Raw genomic sequence first — 8,767 nt, 5'->3', positions numbered from 1 at the left:
TTGCCCATGGGAGCAATCAAAGCCAAGCATCCCATGGGAAGGAATTGGCAGTGTTCAGCTGCTGCTCAGCCCATCACTAATCCTACCAGCACAAGGACACCAAGAGGCACCCACCAGCACCTCCAAACTGGTGATGAATTCAGGCTTCAGTCTTCATCCCTCCATGGGTGTCAATCCCTGACGCCCTGCCCAGGGCACTTTGCAGTTGAACTCAAAGCAGCTGCATGGAGCACTGGGAACTACTGCAAGCATCCAACTGATTCGCCTCTAAACTGAAGCCCCCAAGGAGGCTCTGTGAGCATCACCTGGGCTTAAAAGCATACTGATAATTAAGTTGACTGAACCAAATGGCTTCTGAGTGATGCACGCTGGCACACGTGCAGCTGGGGAAATAGCTCAGTGCTGCTATTAGCCCATGTTGTGGTGCTGGGAGTGGGGTCAGGGCTTTACTTGTGACTTTAGTGTTACTGTTGGATTTGTGAGCTCTGTTCTGGAGGATACAAATGTTGCCTTAACCTCAACTGTATCTCCAAGGAGAAATCCTCCTGGGGAACTCCTGTGAACCAGGTCTGGCCTCTTTGCTTGCGCTCAAGGCAGAACTTCACTTCTGCTAAATAACCAAAATGGATTCAAAAAACTCCAAAGCCCTCCAGCAGAAATCTTTAGGCACCCTCCATATGCTGGGTGTTGCTGCTGCTTTGAGGCTGAAGCAATTTGCAGAAAAGCAATGATTTCATCAGCAGCGTTCTCAAAACCCAGGTGGACCTTCTGGGTCAATACTGGAAAACAAGATACTCCAATGAAAGCCCTGAACACATTTGTGCTGAACCCACAAGTCCTGGCAAAGCTGGGCTTGGTGACAATGGATTGAAAACAGCAGTCATGTGCTTTCAGGAAACCCGACTCCATCCTTGGCCGTTTCTCATAACCCTCTTCGCTGTCTCAGCTAATTACACTGAGGGACAATGGTCCTGACTGCCAATCTGAGCACCACGACCCCCAGCCCCCAGCCTGCTCAGGGGAAACTCGAACCTCCACAAGATGAAATCAGACCAAGGAGCTGCTGATCAAAATCTCAGTGCAAATCTAAGCCCCGTGGCTTCAGCCTGGGCTGGCATACACAAGTGCTAAAAACTACGGCACTCGGTGACAGCCTGTCACAAAAAAAAAAGTGCATGTTTTAGGAAAGCACATCGCTCACAACCGACCAACCTCTCTCACCTTAAAGGGGCAAAGGGAGCCCTTCAATACCAGGCAAAATCCTGCTCTGAACGTCTCACTTTTCTCCCATGCCTTTGTGCAGAGCAGGATCTCAGATCTCTGCTAGGAGGCAGATGTGATCCCATTATCCAGAGCCATACTGCGCTCAGCAGGAGGCCCATCACCACTCCAGTGCTGCTCCTCCTGGTACCCAGTGCTCCCCATCAGCACAGAGATGGCATTTAACACAGAAAGATGCATGAACAAACTGACTTCTTCCCCTACAGGAAGGCTTCCTCAAGCACATGTCCTGGGGTATTTAGGGGAGTGCTGACAGAGGAGAAGATATTAGGCTGAATCACCTGTGGGTCATTATCTAATTAGACTGAAATGAGGCTGTTTGATAAGAAAACGTATTTCCCCAGCTTTAGGAATGAGGGCTATAGAGAATAACAACAGATGCAGAATAACACCCCGTCTCAGACCAGCAAAGATTAGTGTTATGGCTAAATTATATCCTGGCCCAGTAATAGGGTTATTTCTGTTCCCAGCGCAGTATTTAGATGAGGAAATCAACAGCAGGAAGTGTATCTTAATTTGCTAATAACAGGAAAGCGAGCAGCAGCTCAACCACTCTCGGTGACATTGGCGGGGTTCGGCAGGATTTGGGCAGATTAAAGAGCGCAGCCGTTGGGTAGCAGATGGCATTTCCCCATCTACCATCAAAATGCAAAGTTTGTTAATGTATTTCTGACACAGAGCAGCACGGCAGGAAGGGCTCGGGATGAAAGCAAGTGGGAAAGTGGCGAATAACGGGAGCTGGGGGGAGCGGGGCTGCTCATCTCCGGACGCTGCCTGTGGGTGTGTGGCTGGGATGCAGGAAGGATGTGGGCACCATCAAGGACAAACCTGCCTGCTGCTCGTTCTGCTACCATTCACTTTATTGCCCATTCGCTCCGAAAGCAGTTCCCTTATCTGGGGCAAGTGGCCGTCTCAGACGGGCGATAAGAGGAGCTTTTGAGAACAGTGCAAAGAATAATTCTCCATTTGCCAGCTGACCTGGAATATCAAGGGAGAGGGGGAAAAAAAGATTACTGATCTAAAATAGCCCTCCTTTGGTCTATTTTATAACAGTTGGAAGGAGGGAAAAAAAAATAAAATAAAAGTGTTCCCAGTTCAATGGATGGCAAGGGGTACCATTTATTACACTGATTCATTCGCTTTAAATGAGTGCAGGTATTTTTCAAATGAGACACCTTCCCCAAGTGAGCAGAACAAAAGGGCTTAAAAAAATAAAGGAAGCTCTGGCTTTTTCCAGCAGATGGATATTTGTTTTAGGTAACTCGTGGCCGTATTTTGGGGGGTAGAAAGAACTTTGAAGGACCTTTTCCTGAATGTCGCTTGTAGGAGTTTGGTATTTCAAGAGTTAATTCCCTCTTTTTCACTTTAAATCTTCAGCTCATTTAATTTAGCAGAGAAAAGGGAAGAGGACAACATGTTCTTTGGCTTATATAAGAGTCTGGAGATGCTACGATTATTGTATTATATATTCTGGAGTATCTTTATCACACCAACTCTCACATGCAAGCAGGAGGATAACAAATTCTTTACTCGGTCTTCAGTGCAGCTTGTCATAACGAGGGTGGTTAATTAACATGACCTTTTGTGCTCTAAAGGAAAAAACCCAGAAGATCCATTCTCTGATATATTTGTTTTTAAAGCAGGGAAATGAAAGCTGAAATCCACCAGTCGATGGAGCAGAGAAAGAAAATTCAAGAGGCCGCTGCTTCTCCCTGCTCTGAAGGACGGAGGAAAACAAGTGCAAAACGCAAACCTGTGGTTACTAAAGCATCCCCTAAACAGAAGGGAAATAGCAAGTGTGGTCTCAAGTCCTACATCTCTAGCTGTAGATGTATGGTTTCCACAAGCAAGAAGTCTTGAGGGAGACCTTCGGAAAGTGTGATCCCAGCTTTAATGAAGGACTGAAGTAAAGGAGCTGAGAGCAGCTTGATCAATAAAACACTGCCTCAACCGGAAAGCTTCAACAAAGTATGCTAAAAAAGGGCGAACAAGCAGGTAAACAAGGCCCAGGAGAACGATGAAGCAGCAGCAGCTTATGGACCATCGTTCTCTGATGGAGAAGATCTGAGCTTCTCCAGTGGGAAAAGTGGGAAAAGAAAGAAGAATTTTTAAGCAGTGTTGAATCATCCATCCCTGACTCACGAATCTTTCCTGGTGGCTGCCACTCCTCAGGATCATCCCGTGGATCCCATATTCCCAAGGAGTGAAGCCAACATCCCAAGCTCTGGGGCTGAGTTGTTGGAGCAGCAATACCCACTGCCTCTCCAGGGAGGTTTTGCACAGACCACTTGGCTCCCACAGCTTGAAAACATTTCCTCAGGACACTTTGTTCTGCAAAGAGAGTTTGGAGTGATTCAGGCATGGGTGCCTGGAAGACATCTGGGGACCAAGCGAAGAGCAAAGACACCTCTGTGTGTTTTCCACCCATCTGTGTGCAAGGGGCTGCGGTCACTGTGAGCCCACGAGCGTGCTTGTGAGCAGCTCTGGGAGCTGCTGCTCCCATCCTAGGTGCCTGAATTCTCTTCTTAACTCATTTCTGAGTGAACCTTCAGTCATCAGCTCAGTCGTCATCTGGCAGCGCATTCACTGTGTGACCACAGGCAAACTGTAGAAAATTCTCTCCTCGGTGTCTCTCCCTCCGCTCGACCAGAGCCCATGCAGCCACTATTGTCCTCCAGCTGTACTCATAAAAGCAAATATAAAACACTAAGAATAAGACCCAGGCATACATTTGTTTTTTTACTTTCAGGCAGTAGTAGATTTACTAGGAAATGCCCTCTTGGGCAGACCCAAATAAACACTCATTCTGAATGTAAGCCACTGCAGAAGCCTTACAGACCAAAACAATGCGAGGAAGACATCAATTGCTTTGAAATGTTTTATTTTTATGCCATTAAAATGTGGCTTCTGGCTTTTTGCTTTGCAGAGCTATTTGTTCCACTTCAGAAAGGATGAGGATGGGAGAAAGAGCAGAGGAAGAATTTTATAAAATACTGTCCCTTTCCATTCCAAGTTAACTGGGAATTCAGGAAAAGGTGGCATCTTTTTGTTGCCTTTGAGTAGAACTATTTTTTTATCATTCTTTTTTTTTTTTTTTTTTTCCTTCCAGAAAATGAACCCTAGACTTGTGACTCTCTTATCGTTGATAAGAGTGGTAGAAAGCTGTTGGAGCTTTATCAGGTCTTTTCAACAAGGACTGCTGAGAAACTCCATTCAGAATGCAGCTGGTGGTAGTTCACACCTCTGTTTTGTGCAATGTGTCCTGAATGCACACATTACATACGCATGCACAGCTATAAACGGAATAAGGTGCTCGAATCCTCTCTTAAATTGTCATAAATCATTTACTTTCATCATCCCAGTTGCAACCAGAACCACATAATCAGACGCCCAGGAAATTAATCCTCCTGTTAGGGAAGTATAGGCACTTCAGTGTATGCAAAACCTTGACCAAAGCATCTCTTGGGAAAAGATGCTGACATCCACAGTCCCTCTAAGCGTACGTGTGCCAACACTTCAAGTCAGCAGCAATTGTCTAACAGAGCACAAGAACCTTATAGGGTCTGTGTGCATGCTTTGCTTTACTGTTTTTGTCTGATTAGAGACTGTGAAAGCATCCATAAAAAGCAATTGCACACACAGACGTGGTGGCACAGCCTAGCAATGAGGACTTCCTGACTTGCTTACACCAGCAGTTCTGGGTCAGGCTCCAGAGCTTCATCCCAAATCTAACCCCACTTTTCCCTATGCCTTTACTGGCGGCTCTACTGAGGTGGTGCACAAAAATCACGAATATAGTTGCAATGTGAAAATAGCTCATCTGACAGATGGGACCTGCTTTTAAGAAAGTGCTGACTTCATTACATTTCAGCAGATTTGCTCACCGACCTCCAACCAGCCGCTCAGTGGAGGATGTTGAGGAGCTGCAAAGGAAAAGCGTGTTGAGAGAGCTCTGAAAGGCAGCAAGGCAGCAGCAGGCCATTGGCTGCACGTCCCTTCCTCTCCTCCTCGGACTGATGCAGCACCCAGCCTGTACTCAAGGCTCAGTTTTACATGGAGCTGAATCTCATATGTGTTGTCTAATCCCCTGATGCATCCTTATATGAAAAAGTGCTTCTGGGGCTTTTCAGAAGAGATCTGGTGAAAATAGTCTTAATTCAGCCCTTGGCAGCAGTCAGAAAAGAGGACTTGGGAATGCAGGAGAAGAGATCCTTTATTTTTCATTATTTATTTCCTGTGACACAGAACCGTCTTCTTTCTGCAGGGAAGCCGCTCAGCCAAACCCACTGCAATAAATAAACAAAGCAAAAAGTTTCTGGGGAGCATCCTGACTTGATTAATTTTGCCACAAGGAACTTCTCAGGAGGAAAAAAACAGTCAAATCTGCAAAGTAATTTTTATTTTTAGCTTGTCATTCATTGCTTGTGTCACAGATCCCTTCCTGCCCCGCAAGCAAGGGATGCTCTTGCATGGATCATCTGCACCGCTGAGATCCTCTGCAGTCTTTCCAAAGCTCAGAAGAACTCTCCTCCACCCACACTCAGCCACCATGGGGCTGTCCTCACCTCAAACCCAAACAGAGCAATTGAGGTGACCCATCTATGGAGATTTATACCATAAAACCACATGAATGTGCTGGTATTTCTCCAAACAAGTGTTTTTTCATTTATTCTCTCTTTCCCTAACGGCTCCCACACACACAATCAGCTGCCACATGGAGGGGAAGAAAAAAAAAAAAGCAAGAAAAAAAGATGGAAATGACAGCAGAGCAACAGAAAAACTAAAACATTTTCACAGCCTTGTCTGCTGGTTTTAAGTGCATTTCACCACAGCTCAAAATTACATTATTTAGTATCAATTATCCTTCGATTGAAGCTCAGAGAGGTGGCAAGGCTAGCGTTTTTATCTCATTAGCATGTCTTGCCTGCTAACCATTTGCTATATTCCCTCCCTTTGATCCTGCCTTTGATTATATTGTGTGACAAAAGCCCATGTAATCTACTATTATTTCCATTAATAGCAAATCTGCCCTCCTCTTTGACAAGCCAATTTATTATCATTGCAGTGTCTTTGTGCATCTCAGCCAGGTTGACACCCTGTTCCCCGCCCCAGTAGTGCAGAATTGGCAGGTGCTGATCCGGCCTGGGTGCACAGGGACCTTGGAAGTGTCACCAAACAGGGCTCTAATGGCAAGCAGGAGGGGATGAGACAGTGCAGAGTAGTGATGCAGTTGGAGTAGTTTTGCTCTTTGCCCCAGAAGGATGTGACACATGAAGATGCAGAAAGAGGTCTTTGGAGAGGTGAGATCCATTTGGTGACCTGTGAGCATGACCAACTCATTTCCGAGCCCTGAGTAAGCTGTACCTGCTCCTCAGCGCTGCTTCTGCCGTCCTTCTGCACCCAGACACAAATCTGGAGGTCAGTAAAAAGAAAAATATAAATCTTCATTCGCGTTTTCAAAACCGGTTTGAGAAATGCAGCCTGGACGTGTCATTGATGCTTGCCTTTTTAAAGGCAGTTTTGCAGCCAGAAGTGGGAGCTGAGCCAGAGTGGGTCTTCAAACACCCAAATTGGATGGACAAAACCATGTGGGTACTGCAAAGCCAGCTTGGATTGTTTTTGCTACGATTTGACTAACCCTGGTGATGGTGAGGTCCTCCTCCAACTGAATCTTTAACAGCGACGTTCCCATAGCACAGACTGTGACTGTAAATTGGATGTCCCCACACAGACACAATCCCTCCCTCCACAGCACCATTAACTGGCCCTGTCTGCACATCCCCATCTACTCCAGGAGTAAACATTCATTTTTCACCTCAAAAGAGACACACATAAAATAAACTGCGGTGTCACGAAAATATCCCGCTCCGACAACACAAAAGAATAATCACGGTTCTCAACTTAAGCACACACTGCACAGTGCTTATCAGCTTTCTGCACTCTTTTGGCCTGAAAGAGTAGTGAGAAACGTGGTCTTTTTGAAGAATAAGGAGGTTTTTGGTGGGATTCCTCTATCTGCTGCAGCAGGGAGGAGAATAAAGCCATTAAGAAGAGTTGGGCTTATCAACGTGTGTGTTGAACCTCCGTGAAATCTCCTCTTGGAGATATAAAAGATTCAGGTTCAACTAACAATGGTGCTTCTCATCCTCTCCTTTCATTAAATTTCTGCCTCTATCTTGAAGTCAAAAGCCTGAAGTGTTGGGATCCCTTTGGAGGTGGTTGGGCTCTCATGCACTGCCATTGCCATGAAGTTTCTTCTAAATTGACTCTGGGTCCTGGCAGTCCTTGAGCAGGATTTGGTTTCCAAGCTGGCTGCATTTTCAGAACCTCGAATGAGGTTTCCTGGTGCTTGCTGGGGAAGTTCTCAGGTTCAGTGTAGAGAGAAGAGTGCACACATAGGCACGGCTCTGTGTCAGGTATGACGTGTCACAGCAAATGTCACAGTTCTGTCACTGCATATAACACAGATACAGATCCTGGGGGAAAAAATCCCAAATGTATGTTTTGTTTCTCCACCTTTCCTGCAATTAAAACCTGAAGAATGCAGTGATCGGATGCTTCCTGTTTATGAAGGAAATAAACACGACAAAAATTGTGGTTGTTGAAATTTTGGTTGAAAACACACATCTGATTTTTCTTACTTTTTTTTTTAAATAGAATTTTGCTCTCTTTTTTTGGTTAGTTTGGTTTTTATTTCACCCAGCAGCAGTGAGTCCCATGGATAAGTCGTGCTTAGTGAAGTGTAGATCTGATTTATCTTATGACACAAATGAAGTGCAAACGTATTCCCCATTCGCAGCATTTTCTCCTGTTTCAGGTGACTCCCAGCACTGTAAAATAATCTGAAAGGAGGGTTCTGAACTACTTTTAAACTGCAAAATCCAGACGTGGGGATCAAACGTGGGGCAGATAACTTAAAGCAGGTCAGAAAGCTCGTGTCCATCTCACAATATGGATAGCAGCAATCTCCTCCAAGACTCCCACCAACAGAGGGATGCGCCCATTGCAAGAGGTGCTCCAGGCACTGGGGGACCTTCACCTGCTGCTCTGCACACCAGCACAGGAGGAAGTTTTTACTGCCAGGGCATGGAGGTTTCGTAAATATGAAAGAGGAGGGTGAATTTAAAGCACGGGAGAAAATGGCAGAAATGTTTTTGCAGAAAAAGACGAAGATGATGTTTCTCCTCAGTTCTAGTTTGGATTAATATTTTAAAAAGCTGAGAAAAGACAAAAGCAAAAAGAAGCCTTTTTTGGGGGGGTTGAGAAGCATCCACGTGTGGCTTTTCTGGCCCAGATGTGCAGACAAACCCTTTGGTGGGGGGTTGGGCTGCAGAGGTGCTTCTCGCTGAGCCCTGCTGCTGCCAGGCAGGAGGGCAGACTGCATTATCCCCCAGACCTCCCTGGATTCTGAAATCTATGCATGTTAACTGCTTATTTCTCTCTTGCTTTTATTAATTCATAAATAAATGAATGGAGTGGGTTGATT

This window comes from Tympanuchus pallidicinctus, unplaced genomic scaffold (assembly GCF_026119805.1).
Source record: "Tympanuchus pallidicinctus isolate F22 unplaced genomic scaffold, pur_lepc_1.0 scaffold30, whole genome shotgun sequence".
Taxonomy (NCBI): Eukaryota; Metazoa; Chordata; class Aves; order Galliformes; family Phasianidae; genus Tympanuchus; species Tympanuchus pallidicinctus.
This window is presented reverse-complemented; position numbering follows the sequence as displayed.